Raw genomic sequence first — 16557 nt, 5'->3', positions numbered from 1 at the left:
GATAAAATGCTACGTAAAAATTTTAATTAATTTTTGCTCTTACTCAGTCAAAATATTTTTTTGAAATTATATTCTTTGCTGGATTTGCTGGTACTAGAGGTTATTTAAAAATCTTAAAGCAATTTGTGTTCATGAGGGTTTCATTGTGTGTTATCATCGATGTGCTTTTGTTAAACATATATCCCTTTTATTCTGCTCAAGTGACTTTCAGCAAACCTCAGTCATATTCTGATGCAGCGTATTGCAAAAGCAACTTGTGTTCCTATTAATCATGTTTTCAACTAAAAGACCACAGACTTCTGGGAATTGTATACTGTATGGTGATTTATTTTGTTTGTTAAACCAATTGGACATTTCTGGCAGAGGTTACATATGTATGATACATTTTTTTTTGAAGGAAGCTGTAGAATTGGCTATGAACTGTAATGTTTCCCTCTAAGTCTCATTTATATAGGGGTATCTGCTTTTCTCTGTGAGTTAGTTACCTTTGGAAACAGCATTAACTGAGATAAATTGCTATCATGCTGTATTATGCCATTTCTAAAAGCACTCAACTTGTATTTAAAAAAAAAGTAGAAAAAAAAAGCATCTCAATGTTAGTGAGAATCTGACTCATTGACTTGATTTATACATTAAAATTTCCCCTTATGAAGTATGCCTTAGATTGTCATATTATAGTTGTTTGTGTGTATAGGTGTATAGAAACAGGAGATGATATTTATAATGATTTATGTCATAAGTTGCATTTTGAAATAAATAAGTTAATGTATAAATTCCTATTTGTGATATTAAACTGTTGGCCCTTCTTTCAAAGTGGAGTTGAGCTCAACATTTTAAATTAAGCAAGGTATGATTAAATTATAATTTCTTACACTTAGTTATTTAAAAAATTTCCCATAACAGTCTAGTTTATGTTTTTTAATATTTATTTATTTTGAGAGAGAGACATAGACAGAGTGTGAGTGGGGGAGGGGCAGAGAGAGAGGGAGACATAGAGCCTGAAGCAGGCTCCAGGCTCTGAGCCCAACACAGAGCCCAATGTGGGGCTCGAACTCACAAACCGTGAGATCATGACCTGAGCTGAAGTCAGTCACTTAACCGACTGAGCCACCAGGTGCTCCAATAACAGTCTACTTTAAATAAAACTGTATTGCATATCAACTCTATAGCAAAATTATGTGTGATTATAGTAACCTAACAACCTCTGGTGCTAAGGAGTGAAATGTAGTTAGGGTAGCTATGTAACTTATTCTAAGCGGGAGATTTTGGGAAAGAAAAGAATTTATTATATTGATATAAGAGATATTAACAGTAGATGTCCATATAAATTTATTCATTAAATTTATCAAAGTGAAACATTTGAACAAATTCAGGATTATTTTCTTGGTTGGTAGGCCAATAGGAATCTCATAAAAGTTGGAAATGCCTTATTGCATGCAGTTTACCAAATACTTTCCCTGCTTTTTTATAATTGCCTTGTGAAAACAATGAGTAAAACTCAATTGATACAATTGGTGATATTAACAGTAAGTTTTGGGGACTACATTTATCCCAACCTTTCTCATTGTGTCTTGGATACTTGAAATCATAGGTACTTTTGAATAATCTAGAAGTGAGTTAAGCCTCCAAATACTCACATGCATGGCACAAGTTATATTTCACTAAACTACTAAAAGTACAAATGATTTCCCTATCTTCCATGTTGAAATACAGAGTTAGACAAGAATTTATTTAGTAAAACTCCATTTAAAACTTCCGGAAATTCTCTTGGAGTGCCTGGGTGGCTCAGTTGGTTAAGTGTCCTGTCTGATTCTTGGTTTCGGCTTAGGTCATGATCTCATGGTTTCGTGAATTCAGGCCCCGTGTCTGGCTCTGTGCTGACAGCCTGGATTCTGCTTGGGATTCTCTCTCTTTCCCTCTCTCTCTCTCTGCCCTTTTCCCACTCATGTTGTCTCTGTCTTTCTCAAAATAAATAAATTAATAAAAAAAAAAAACTTCTGGAAATTCTCTTGAGCATTTTGAGAAACGTTATGCAATGAACATCTTACTTCTGTGAAGCCTGAATATCATTACCTAGCAATATTATGTAGAATACCTTTTGGTCAAGAGAAGGAAAGCTTGTGGGTCCAAAGCTCCTTAAGCTGAGTACAAAACAGACTTTTTAAATAAAGTAGGAGGAAGTATTCTTTGTTTACCGATTCTTCTTTACACACACACACACACACACACACTATCCAAAGCTATGGAAAGATTCATCTTACACTCAGTGCATTTCTAGTAGACATTGTAGTGCTCACCAGTATCCTCTCTTTCCTGAACCTACAAGAGATTATAGTCTCAACCCTTTTGCATTTACGTGAGGCCATTTGGCTAATTCTGGCCAAATATTAGCGAAGTGATATGTCATTTTCAGGCTGATCCAGTAGGTAAAAAGCCTACAGTTTTCAATCTTTTTTTCCTCTACTGCAGCAGTTCCTGATGAGGATGGACACATCCATCAGGTGGGAGCTCTGAGTGACTTCATGGAGAGCATTCCATTCTTGGACACGGAGTGTTATCAGGAAATAAACTTTTATAACTTATCTACAACCCACCATAATACAATGACCAAACTCTAACTTTTACTCAACCTAACAAACCTGCTTCTCCTATCGGCTTTATGAATAATAGCATAAGCATTCTCTCACTATAACTCAGTCTTGACATCTTAGAATTATCACCAATTGCTCAAATTCCTCACTCCACACATTCAAATCAGTTACCAGGACACATGTACTTGAAAGTCCCCTTGCTACTAAGGTATGTTTCTCCTTTCTTCTCCCATTGCCAATAATGTAACTTCAACCTCTTTACTGCAAGTCAGGACCTTACAGCAACCTGCAGATAGTTCTCCAATGTCCAGTATTTTCTGCCATTCTATACACCAATGCCTAAAGCACATTTCTTACATCAGCCTTCTACACAGAAGTTTTAAAAGGCATGTTGTTAATCTACTAAAATCCATCAAATTCTTTAGCCTGACATTCAAGTCTCACCACAAACTAACCCCAGTCTTCTTTTCCAGCTATACTGCGTAGCATTTCACTTTATACATTTATTCCCTGTCAAACTCTGGTTGTTTTAGTTGTTCCTAAACTGATATCATCACATATCCTCTTCTTTTCCAGTCTCTGTCTCTTCCCTCCATTCCCTCTAAGCTGAACAACTGTCCCCAGTGCAGCCTTTTTAAACCTTTTAATGACAAAGTCAAGAATCTTTCATCATTCTTTTCCTGAATATGATTTCTCCACCCACTGAGCTGCCATCACACTTTGAGGATATATTTCAGATTCAAAAGAAATACATTATTTTATATTATATCATTATTTGTATTAAAAATACTATGTTGTTATGTTGTTGCTGTCTTATTTGGGTAACTGACACATTTCTCTTCAACATTGCTAGGTTCCTAAGGGCAGAAACTAGGACTTAGTCTCCATTCCATGAATTTTCTATTTTACAATCAAGGAGCTTAAGCCTATTTGCACATTCTGGAGAAAGGTAAGCTACTTGAACAATTTCCTTTTTCTGTTCTTGATATTGTTCTGGCACAGAGCTTAACAGTTTTTGTTTTCTGAAAATTACTTGACATTCACTTTTGGTATGGAATATACCTTACATAGACTAGAACATATTAATTATGGTTTTCTTGCCTTGATTTGAATTACTAAACACTTGGGAAATGAAATCCATCACCCAATAAAGTTAACATAGTATTACACAATTAAATATTTAAATTCCGTAAGATAACTATTGAAATAAAAATCCTAAATTTCCATATTAAGTGAGATTAAGTAACTTCCATAGAAAATGGGTCTTCTGGTGGAGTGGGACAGGAGCAAATGGCCATGTTTCTCACCTTACTGTTTGAAAAATGCCTTTTCATTTGAAAAAGGATAAAATATGCTATCAACCTTCCCTTTCCCCTTATTATTGACTTAGACTATACACTGAATTCCTAAACAAAATTTGAATCTTTGCCTATTGCTTAAACTTCGAAAATTATTTATTGATCACTTTTGTGAGAATGTAGTGTATATTTGTCATTCCTATTCATGCGGCTCTTTAACCTATATCATTTGGAAAGTATACTAGCTGAAAGATCTCTACTTTGAAACATTTATTGATAGTGAATAATGAGATCTTCTGGACATCTCCAAAATGCTACTACTTATCTGATAATTATTTAAAGGGGTTTTTCATATACCTAGGCTTTATAATACAGTGCCAGTTTTCTACTGCTGAAGAAGTCACTGGGTAACGAAGTCCAGTTAAAAATTCCATTGTTGTTTCCAAGGCCCCTTGGTGTCTACAAATGGTGTGAAATGCACCTATGTTGGGTAAATAATGGCAGATTCTTTAAAAATTGCTGTCAAATTCTTCACTTCTTATTTGCATAGGAAAAAATGATGATTTCAGACCTGCTATTTCTTCACAATGACAGATGGGAGATTTGCATTTGTTCCACGGCAACACTCCTTGGAGTGATTAGGAGAGAGCTGATGAGTATGTGTCCTCATTAGTGCCTTAAGATAGGAAAGCTAGATGGTCTGGAGTCATGTACACTTGTGTGACTAAGGTCAAATTACTTTGAACCTCTCTTTCCTCATATATGGCATGAAAAAATATTTCTGAGATTGGCTGTGAAGATGAAAAGAGATTGTATCATTAATGAAAACAGCTGGGATTTTTGGCTACAAATCTGCTCTGCAATAAATGCTGGTTCTCTCCCTTTCCCCTTGGAGAGGAAGCCTCCTCTCTCCCTACAAAGCATTTCCCACAAAAGCCACCTTGCCAGAGCACAATGACCTTGGGCCACACTTTGTAAGGGAGAGGTACCTGCCCACTGTAGAACTAAGCCAGGTGCTTGAGAGAGCATTTAACATGTTTTTATTTATTTTTTTAATAGCAGGTACTCTACCCTACATCTGAATGTCCCTATCTGTTTATCTACATCAGCTTATACTCGGTACAATTTAATTGATACCCATTGATTGCTAAGCACTCATTGCCTTCCTGTTTAGAGCTATATTTATGGCATGCTAAGTGTCAGATGCTATTTTAAGTTTATTCACATCTATTATCTGACTAAATCCTCCTATGAAATAAATACTATTATTTCCAGTTTTAAAAGAAATAGCTCCTGGAGATGTAATATGCAGTATGGTGACTATAGTTAATACTGTATTGTGTGGGACACCTGGGTGACTCAGTTAAGCTTCCAACTTTGGCTCAGGGCAAAACAGTTCACGAGTTCAAGCCCCATGACTGGCTCTGCACTGACAGCGTGGAGCCTGCTTCAAATTCTCTGTCTCTCTCTCTACCCCTTCCCTGCTTGCACTCTATCTCTCTCTCTCAAAAATAAATAAACATTAAAAAAAAATCACCTGTATTGTATATTTGAAAGGTGTTTTAAAAAAAGTAGATCTTAAATGTTCTCATCTTAAGAAAAAAAACATTTCGGGGTTCTGGGTGGGTCAGTCGGTTAAGCATCCGACTTTGCCTCAGGTCATGATCTCACAGTTCGTGGGGTCCAGCCTGCATCTGGCTCTGTGCTGACAGCTCAGAGCCTGGAGCCTGCTTCAGATTCTGTGTCTCCCTCTCTCTCTGCCCCTCTCCCACTTGCGCTTTTTCTCTCTCAAAAAATAAACATTTAAAAAAAATTATAAAAAGATAAGAAAAAACATTTGTATCCATGTGTGATGATAGATATCAATTAGACATACTATGACAATCATTTCTCAATATATACATATATTGAATCATTATATTGTACACCTGAAACTAATATAATGTTATATGTCAATTATGTCTCAATAAAAAATACACTTAGTATCCCCATTTGCAAATGAAGAAACTGAGGCTGTTTGACCTTGAGAAAGTCACTTTACCTTCTGCCTCAGTTTGGACCAAATACAATCCAAGTCCCATAGCAGAGCCAAGGTATTAACCCAGATACTCATCATTCCACATGTTTGCTGAGGCCTGTTATATGCCATTCATAGTGCTTGGGATGTATTAGTAATCCAGACAAAATCCCTATCCTCATGGAATTTGCATCCTAGTTTTGGGGTGCTAGGTACAAGAGCTATGCTGTTAGCCACTATATTATATTGCTTCCCCCAACTTCAATTCCCTAAAAATTATTTCCTAATTTGCAAAACCATCATCTTGCTTTCACAGCCTAACAAACTAAACCACAAAGATTTTAAGGAAACAAAATATCTGGGCAGTATTAGAAAAAAAAGTCTCTATTTTCTAAGTACCATCTACACATACTCATATATACACATGTATATATATATATATATATATATATATATATATATATATAATTGTTAATTTTCAGAAAACTCTATGAGCCAAATATTGTTATACCATTTGCTGATAAAAATTAAGGAGCAAAAAATGAGCTGGCATAAAAATTTCATTCTGCAAAATAGATGATAATAATAAGGATTTCTTTGCTGTCTCAAAACAGCTGCATATTTCAAAATAAAGCGATTATTTCTTTAAAGAAAATAAAGCAACTTGTCCGGGATCACACAGTTAATAAGGGTCGTTACAATATTGGAACCCAGGTTTATCAGTCTCCAAAGTCCAGACAATTTCTCTACATCATGTCCAAACAAAAATATTTTTATTGTACTTCCACTATGTCCTGTGATTTATTTTATGTAGAACCTTGCCAAATCAGTTTGTCTTGGAACTGGATAAACAGGTCAGGCAAAAGAATAATAGGACAAAAATATCTTTTCAAAATATGAAGAACTTGTTTGATGTTAAGAATAACAATCATTACCCAGTATGAGATAGTTTTGCCTTGTTTTTTTTAAGGTTTCAATTGAAAGAAAGTTTGGAAAATCGAATATACTTATTAAATATGTCTAATACTGAAAGATTGCTTGTAGCTTATCTTGATTCCCACCCCTCACCAAATTCAACTTAGATTTTCATATTTAGTTTTCTATTGAGATTTTATTTCTTTGCTCTGTATACAACTACGAAAATTTTCTTTTATGGCTTAATGAAACTCTGCTGAGTGAATAGGCCTTCATTCAGTAGCCAATCTATTGAGGTTCTCCTATGAGGGTTCTCAGACTATATTTTTATCTTCATTGCTACCGCCTGTCTTTCATATTAATCTCTATATATTTCACACCTCACACTCACCCACTTCCACAACTTTGGTCATATAATTTACTGAACTTGTAGTCTTTCTTCACCCTTCGGAAATCTACCTCGAGGTTCTGCTAAAATCCACATTTTCCGAGGAATCTCTCATGATGTTTTCAGCTCTCCTCTGAATTTGCATAGACTTTTATCTGTATTACTCTTCTGATACCAGTTTATTCAAACATTTACTCAGTCACTCAACAAATGATTATTTAGCTCACTTTGGTATTTGATAATACTTTCCTGGTTACAATTTCGAGGACATCTTGACGAAGTTCCTAGTTTCTACTTTGCATTTTGGTTTGTATGACCAGGTGTTATTTCCTGATCTAGCCTGTAAACTAGCTGGAGACAAGGACATATGAGTCATCTCTGTAATTCCTGTAATATGTAAGCCCACTACTTGACATAACAGGCACTCAATATATGTTGTTAAATAAATGTACTCTATGACTAATGAATAAATGAATGAATGAAACCTAATATAAAGTTATGATTTAATACAGTATGATAAAGTTGATACAGTATGGCAACTCCCACCTTTTGTAAACAGGGGATAATAATTGTAGGATTTTATTATTAAAGAGTAGGAAGAAAATATGCATCTTGGGTGTTCCATCAGTGATAGCTATTACAGTCATGGCCACTGTACACAAAGAAAGGAACAATATTGGACCAACAAAAGTTGGTACTTTTGTTATTGATAGCAAACAAAAGGAATTTAAAAAGAGAGAGAGGGGGAGGAAAATGATAAAGGTAGATAACAAAAAGGGGCTCAAAACAATGTGGAGAAACATTCAAAGAAACAGAAAGGGAAATAGAATAATGACAATAATCTACCCAAATCCTAAATAGGATTTGTATCGCAAGATACCTTTCCTGCTCCAATAACCAATGCAAAGACACTTGTCCTGCACAACCATGTCTAGAATTACAAAATTTTGACAGAGCCATACAAGATGCAGTTTCTGAGAATCCACCTCTTTGCTGAGAAAAACATTCCTTTTGTTTTTAGAACAAAGGTCATGATCAGTAAGAAGTGGCACACAAACCCTAATAAGGAAATCACAGACAATATAGAGAAAGCACATCTGGTAGAGTTTACCTGGGTTGGAAGTAGGTTAGAAGAGCAAGAGCAAATTCTCAAACTTTTAAAGGCTGGAATTTAAGCAGCCAGAAATGTCACCACATATATAACAAACCATATATTAATAAGTTTAATACTTTTAAATTGAAATCATGGACAGTCACTGTAAAAAGGGAAATTAATTTTGTCAAAAACTTGTAGACATAGGTAAAAAAAATCTTTTATTTTCCAATGTAATTTTATCCTATAAATATGTGAATGTGGGGTCTGGGAAACTGAAATGCTGTAATAAGTAGCGTGAGCTTACCTGAGGGCTAGGAGCCTATGGCCCTACACACATATAAGTGTGATAAAACTGTTTGTGACAATTGACTTTCTTTTATTCGGTAAGTGCCTCCACTGCCAGAAATATGAATAATCTGAATAAGCAACAGGTCTTGCTTGAGTAAAACCCCTACCCCAATTAACCCCCATAATTTTTTTACAATTTGAAATCTATTACTTTGCATTTTAAAGGCTTTTTAGCTTAAAAGTCCCTCAATAAAAGACAAATCTCTCTTGACAGAGAAATCCTTACTATCAAATAATACCCTAGATGAAGTACAGTACTGATTAGCTAATAACAAACCCTCGGAGAATAGAATCATCACTTGAAGTCAAGAAAAAAAAAGGTGGGCAGGAGGCTCAAGTTGCAAGGGGTAAAAAGGAGAAAGAATAGAAGGAAAAGACTTAAAGGGTCCTGGTTATTTTACAATTCCTCTGGTCAGGCTTTGGTACCTACATTCATTTGTAACCATTTTCTTGCACAGAGTTAGGCATGATCAGTGTTTAAAGCACCGATTCTACTTTGGCTATAAAGATCCTAAATGTGGGAAGCCTGAGTAGCTCAGTGAGTTGAGTGACAGCCTCTTGATTTTGGCTTAGATCAGGGTTGTGGAAGACCCACAGGAGCCAGCTTTAAGCCCTGCCTCGAGCCCTGAGCCCTGCTCAGCATGGAGCCTACTTGGGATTGTCTCTCTCTCTCCCTCTACCCCTCTCCCTTGCTCATTCTCATTCTCTCTTTCTCTTTCTCTCTCAAATAAAATAAGTAAATAAATAAATAAGATTTTTTTTAAATATCCTAAATGTTGTTAGCCTGGGTCAGTGGAGTAGAGAAGGCTGACAGGACAAAGCAGGGAAAAGAGCAACACAATGGAAACCATTTGTTTCTCTGAAGCTTCCTCGGGGTTCCTCAGACAGGATTGAATCCTTGGGACTCTTTTTTCCCAGAGTCCCCCACCTACAAAAATGGAACTGGAAAGAGGCTACGAAACAGAACCAAGTTCTTTGAGGACCAGGACATTAAATGCCAGTTTCTGGAGCTTTCTTTGAATTTGAGTTTATAATTAGCAGATGTCTATACCCAAGAGATATTGCTCTAGGTGTGTTCAACTTCCATAATAGAAAAGTAAAATCAATCATTTGAAGGATGTCCTATCATTATGTTGAAAAACAAAAACTCATCAGGACTCTGGAAGCTACTACAGTGAGGTTGCTGGTGTGGTGGGAAGGGTGGGTTTTGGAATCAGGCTGACCTTTGTTAGGATCCTGGTTCTTTTCGAAACTTTGAAAACATTTCGTAGTTTCTTTAACCTCAATTCCTTCATTAATATATGAAAAAGATAATCTATTCTGTAGAGATGAAAGGATAGAGATAATGCATGGAAATCACTTAGTATATAATTATACCTGGCTATACTACATTTGGCAACTTTGAGCTGTGATTATTATTAGCTCAATTCCAAGATACGGCCTTGACCAGAACATGAGGTATTAAATACTGATACAACTTCACTCTGTTCACGTTTGGCTGCACCTTGATTCTAAGACTTCCAAATAAAAAATAAGAAAACAGTAAACTCAAATCAGGATGCTTAGGAGACCCTACAGCTACAGCTGAGAAAAGTTGTGAGTGTAGGATTCGTCTTCTAGAGCCTATTCAAATATAGAGAAGACCCATTTGTTCTTCATCATCATGAACATCCTCATACAACAATCTAACGAACGCTTGACTGTGGCTGTTTTAGCACATCATGTGCTCAGGTACTTAACCATCCTTTACGTCTACACATCTCTAGCACATGCTGCCCTTTTGGTATATTTGCGTTTAAGAGCAGAATCACCTAAAACGGATAATGCGCTGCTCTACCAAATGAGCTTAGTCACTGTGACCAGTAATCTGAGCTAAATTGTTTTTCCAACTGTAATACAGGAAAGCATCAGGACAAAGTGTTTACATATCTAAAAATAGTCATAACACATACAGTTACATTTTTCTACAAGTTTTTATCTGGAACTTTGCCTCACAAAAGCTAAGGCGTTGTTACCACTTACACACCTTTCTTTTTAGCCTTTTCTAGGAATGACTACTTAAAACTTAATTTAGCTGATAGAAATACACAAAAACGTGATTATGAGTTGCATATACAGATGAGATTATTAAGAAGTTAAGATCCAATATTGATGTAAGAGGTTAGCAAATGATCAGGGTCCCATCTGGAAAACAGAAACATGGAACATAGTCTACCCTCTGTCCTTTCCTTATGTATGTAAACAATTTATTCTGTCAGATAAATATGGCAAAAGATGGGATAGGAAGATCAAAGATTTGTTCACTACTCAAATATATATTTCTGACATTGTAGTTCATAGTGAATTTAGATATTAAGTAGTCCTATAATTGGCCCCATTTGCTGGACTTTAACGTCAAGATTCACAGCATAAAGGAGTACATAAACCACAATGTGTCACTAGCAAATGAAGAAAAAATAACATTCATACATAAATAAAAGAATATGGATATGAAAGGAAACCAGGATGTCTTTACAATGAGGTATTTCCTATGGGTTTTTCACAGTTTTATTTCATTAGCTGTTTTTCCATTGAGAATGTAAATAAAAGTTATACAGTTTGGTGATCGCTGGATTGCCATATTATATTCTCATAAAGTATATGAAGTCATATATTATCACTGACAAAAATATTTATAATTTATAAGACAAAAATGTTGGTGAACCAAACTAATATAGAACCCATTCTACATTCTCTCATTCTTTTCCTGGATTACAAATATGATGCGATTTACATTACATATTAGATGACATTTTGTAGCACCTAAGCTCCCACTGCCATATCTGAATTAATTCTAATTTTTAAACCCAAGTAACCTGAATACCTCTGATTTTCCAGAACTGCTAAGGGACCATCTAGGTAGATCTTGTCAGGCTTTCTAGAATTGACTCAAATAGGGATGTATAAATCTTCTTGGTGGATCCTGAAAAGATTAGACATCCACATGGCATGTAATGAAAAAGGAGACAAATGATGCAAAGTACTTGTCAGAAAGCCTGACACATTATAAGTTTCAATAATTGGTAGCTCTTGCTGCCTCTGTTGCTAGACAAAATGACTAAAAAGCTGTCAAGCTTGAGCTTCATCTTATCCTGTTCTGCATTTGAATAGCTGTATTAAGTAACTTTTTTTTTAAAGTAATGTCTGCACCCAATGCAGAGCTTAAACACATGACCCCAGGATCAAGCATTTCATGTTCTACTGACTGAGCCAGCCAGGTACCCCTGTAACTCTTGAGACATTTTCTACATTCTGTCCTCATTTCAGTATAGGACATGCAATTCTATTTATATCCTGTCTTTTAAAAAACAAATGGCTATTTTGAAGACTTAAAATACTATATAAATCTCTGAAATTATCATCATTACTATAAATGATAATTCCACTTAGAAAACAACTCCCTTTATAACGTGGCCCAAGTTTGAGTCACATGCTTCAACTGTCCTTACTAATCCCTATCCTGTGGAATTGATGACATACTTGTAAAGCTAAATCTATTCTCATGATTCATAAAGATGTCTTTAGGTTAAATGGTAAAATACTACATATGTGTAGAAAATACTTCAGTAGAGCAACTAGCAACAGTATACTGAAGTAAAGGGAAGATTGAAGGCAGGCAAATATATAATCCTGGTGTCTTTCTGAGAAGAAGGCCAATGTTTACTGAAAGGGATGTGTTGTTGAAAAAAGACTTTAAAATTTAAATAATCCACCCTATTATTTACATTAGAAATTGATCACAAGTACAAATCCCTTGAACAAATGGTCTTTATAACATCAGAGAGTAAGCCTTATTCTTCTCCCTCCACTGACTATAAAATGATTTTATGGGACCTGTTCTTCTCCTGATACTAAGTGGAATTTCAGTTTGCACTACTTTCTGTTGACTTTCAAAAGAAAAATAAAAGCCCTCTGGTCACATTAGTCTCACAAAAATGACTTTGAACTTCATTTAAACTGAAGCTTCTTTCCTCCCACTACAACATATCCAAATCTTCCAGGTGGGAAAAAGGGTTCAGGTAGTTTGTTTATGCTCTGCTCTAGCTTCTCCTGGCCTCTCTCCCTAGCCCCACTGCAGCTCTTCCCACACAGTGAAGCAAGGCTGCTTCTGTGTCCTCCGGAGTTGAAACTTGGTGTGGGAAGTTAAAGAGGCAGGTAATGTCATTTTTTCTTTCTCTGGCCTAGAGAGCAATTTAAAACAGACTCTCCCGGCCATTTCTGTGGGTCTTTGGAGATGTTACCCTTCATTTGTGATCTCTAATGTGCAGTATCTTCGGTGGGGTAAATGCACTTCCTCTGACTAGTCACACACAAGTTCTCCTTCAAATTTTTACCTGTAGGACACACTTTTAGCCTCTCTACTTAGGTCTCATCATTGCTCCATATAATCCAATTAGCCAGACTTAAGACAGACTCAAACCAGTTGACCCACCCTTGACTGGGATGTTGCTCCTTTTCAAATGTAGCCCTTGCTTCCTTCCACCTCCTGGCAGGAGGATCCACCTCCGCTCTTTGCCTTCTAGACTTTTTAGCAGGAATCAGACCAGTCTCTGAATCCTCCAAACTGTAGAGGACAAATATAAAGCACTCTGAGCAAACCTCTAAAATCATGCTCACTAAGCTTGAGGTTGGGCAAAACAATGTCTTTGCCCTGAAATTGAAAAGGATGGTAGGCACCTGCCATAGGAGATGCTAAAATCTTCTGTAGCATTAATGTGATTCAAAGAGTAAGTCATGAGCAAAAAAGCAGGCAAACAAGTCTCTGGCACAGACTGAGTCCATAACTAGATCCAGTAAAATTGAAAATGTAATATATGATAAATACTTCAGGGACGCCTGGGTGGCTCAGTCGGTCAGGTGTCCGACTTCAGCTCAGGTCATGATCTCACGGTTCATGGGTTCGAGCCCAGCATCAGGCTCTGTGCTGACAGCTCAGAGCCTGGAGCCTGTTTCAGATTCTGTGTCTTCCTCTCTCTCTGCCCCTCCCCCACTTGTGCTCTGTCTCTGTCTCAAAAATAAATAAACATTTAAAAAAAGATAAATACTTCAATAATAGTTCATCAGGAAAAAATATATCTTGTGTAATAAATGATATTGTATCATAATTAGATCTCCTTCTGGAAAGAAAATAGACTGTTAGCCCTCCCTAATGTCATGTTCAAAAGTGAAAAGAGCAATAGATTGAAGATTTAATGTAAAAAATGAAAATATTTTTTAAAAGTAGGAGTGTTAGGATTGGGAAAAAACTCTTCCAAAAAGAAAAAAAAAAAAAAAACAAGAAACAATAATGGAAAAAATTTAGAGTTGACTTCATAATGATGCAAATTACACAAAGGCCAAAAAGTACCATAAGTAAGGTTAAAAAAAAAAAAGAAGAAGAAAGAAAGAAAGAGAAAGAGATAGAGGAAAGATTTGAAATATATACAAGAGGCAGAGGTTTATATCTCTAATGTGAAAAAAGAACTCTTACAAATTGACAAGAAAAGAGACAAACATGGGTATGAGCTGGGGTTCATAAAAGAGGAAATGCAATGGCCCAAAAAATTTATAAAAAGCTTTTTGTAAAAGAATGTCAAATCTCACTAATAGCTAAGGAAATGCAACTTAGCACAACACAATATTCTCATTTATTAATATAATAAATTTAAAAATTTATGGAAATTTATAATATTTAATCAAATTAGGTATAAAAATGGTAAGTTGTGAATTGCAGGGTGCAATGGTTCTGTAATTTCCCTTTTGGAAATCTGTTCCCTAGAAATGGACATGTTTCTTTCTAAGGAGATACAGGCCAAGAATGATTTAGATATATGTGTGGACCTAAAGGAATGTTCATGGTACACAGTTGAATGAATACAGCAACAAGGTAAGTCACATATATAATGATGATTCTATTCATGTGAATAAAAGTAGGGGGAACATTTGTATATAAATATGTATAATTATATATGATATATGTATATTTTATGTGAATATAGGAAGAAATGTAAAAAGATATATACCAAATTGACTTTTTCTTTTTGTACTATTTGTGTCATCTGGCTTTATTAAAAATATAACTCTCACTTTTGAATTTTTAAAGAAAACACCCATGTGTGTGTGTGTGTGTGTGTGTTGTATGTGTATAATATAGACAGCTAATGCTCTAGGATTTCATGGGAGAGAGACAGGGATATGGAGAACATGGAGCTTGATCAGAACTAGAAGGATGGGTTTGGAGGAACCAGATAAACAAAAAGAAGTCTTTCAGACCATGGGCAAAACAAGAGGAAAGCAGTATTATCCAGAATCATTTAGATTCACTTCAAATGCTCCAAATCACATAACTGCATATTTAGAAAAAATCCAAGTATATATCCATATATTTGTGAGTGAACAAGCAATATTATTATAATTACATGATCCTGCATTACACAGAATTCTTGTCACTACCAGAAAATTATAGACAAGATAATTAGAAAACCCAAAGAGTCTTATATTTCCAAGTATTAAATTGGCCTTATATTTTTTTCTAAGCAAAAATAACTGAAATGCACTCACAACAACCCAAGTCAATGAACTCCCTTTACCTTAGCATTCACCATCATCTCCATTCACTGCTGCTTCTACACTTGTGTAAGATCATCACAGTTTTTTAAAAGTACACATTGAGTAACCAATATGTATAACTCTCTGCACACATGTAAGTTGGAACTTCCTGTCCCGCAGAGAATCAGAGTTATAAATAAAGGGATCTTTGTTTATATAACTTTTAATCCTTTGTTAAAGTTTCTTTGCTCTGAGGGTTACGTAAAACAGGTTAAAGAAAAGATTAATCACTTGGAAACAGAGGCTCCTCTCCCTGGCTGTTTTTTCTTAAGTTAACTCTTATATGGTTGTGGTTCAGACTATAACATTGTATCAAAAGAGTAAAGAAAAACTCAGTGAGTACATAATAAGTTAAATAATAAGTACTTAACTTTCTTAGACTTCAGTATTTTTCTTTGTATATTAACAAATCTTTTGTAAATCAAAGAATTGCTTACTGATTTACTCATGTATTGAACAAACTTAATATGTTGAGCATTAGTTCAATTCTGGGTAACTGGATAACCTAAGAAAAGATGATACCAAAATAGGAATAAACTTGGAGACAATAAACTTGGAGCAATGCTGTGGATAGGACCATTCATTTCTATCAAACATTGATTTTCTCCCGTCAGCCAACAACATTTCCAAACAGTAGGCGGATAGGAGAAAAACAATGATTACAAGTTATTCCATTGGTAACTTGCCAGCCAGATCGAGTGAGTGAAAGATTAGCTATGTCATGTGCTGAGGTGGTCAGATCCAGGTAAAATTCAGGATGAAGTGGAAAGGATGGTTTGGATTAACATAAAACAAATGCTATGGAATGTTTACAAGCACCAGCTAAACCAGCTCCAGCACTGATGAGTTGTGTTCTTGGACAAGATCATTAGCTTTGTTTTTTTAACCTATGCTAAGGGATAATTATAGCATCTACCTCAAATATTTGATGTGATTATTGTTCTTTCATTCAACAAATATTTGCTAAGTGCCTACTCTATGCAAAATACTATCCTAGGTGGTAAGAAGTCATAGGCATTGTTTGTTCTGACTGAAGGAAGGAAGATCTAAAAAAGTCAACATAATAAGATTCAGAGAGAATATTTTCCCCTCACTAGGCCTATTTAATAAATGTATTTTAAAAACTATAAAGGGCTGGGAGAGAGGCTGGATCAAAATTGGACTTATCAATGCTTTCAGAACCCAGGATGTCTTTCTGAGACCAATCTACGAGTTCTGTCTACACCTTCATTGCCTATGTACTTATAAGTTTGAATCTGTTTGGAAACAAAAGTAGG

At 35.4% G+C, this 16557-nt stretch overlaps 1 protein-coding gene across 6 annotated transcripts in view; it reads right to left on the bottom strand.

Moving 5' to 3' along the window:
* Positions 1–15405, bottom strand: part of SLCO1A2 (solute carrier organic anion transporter family member 1A2) — a 125422-nt gene extending 110017 nt beyond the window's left edge. For 4 of the 6 annotated variants that reach the window (XM_053894944.1, XM_053894947.1, XM_053894950.1 and 1 more), the window contains exon 1: positions 15262–15403. The gene's annotated coding sequence lies outside the window, so the exon portion shown is untranslated. Of the gene's footprint in view, positions 1–15261 lie in introns of all 6 variants that reach the window. The other 2 variants (XM_019452160.2, XM_053894948.1) reach the window with 2 other exon arrangements.
* Positions 15406–16557: the final 1152 nt, after the last annotated feature.

The sequence above is a fragment of the Panthera pardus genome, unplaced genomic scaffold (genome assembly GCF_024362965.1).
Source record: "Panthera pardus isolate Hobbes unplaced genomic scaffold, ASM2436296v1 HiC_scaffold_6, whole genome shotgun sequence".
NCBI classification, from domain to species: Eukaryota; Metazoa; Chordata; class Mammalia; order Carnivora; family Felidae; genus Panthera; species Panthera pardus.
Note: the sequence above shows the minus strand (reverse complement) of the source record. Positions and strands in the feature narration are given on the sequence as shown.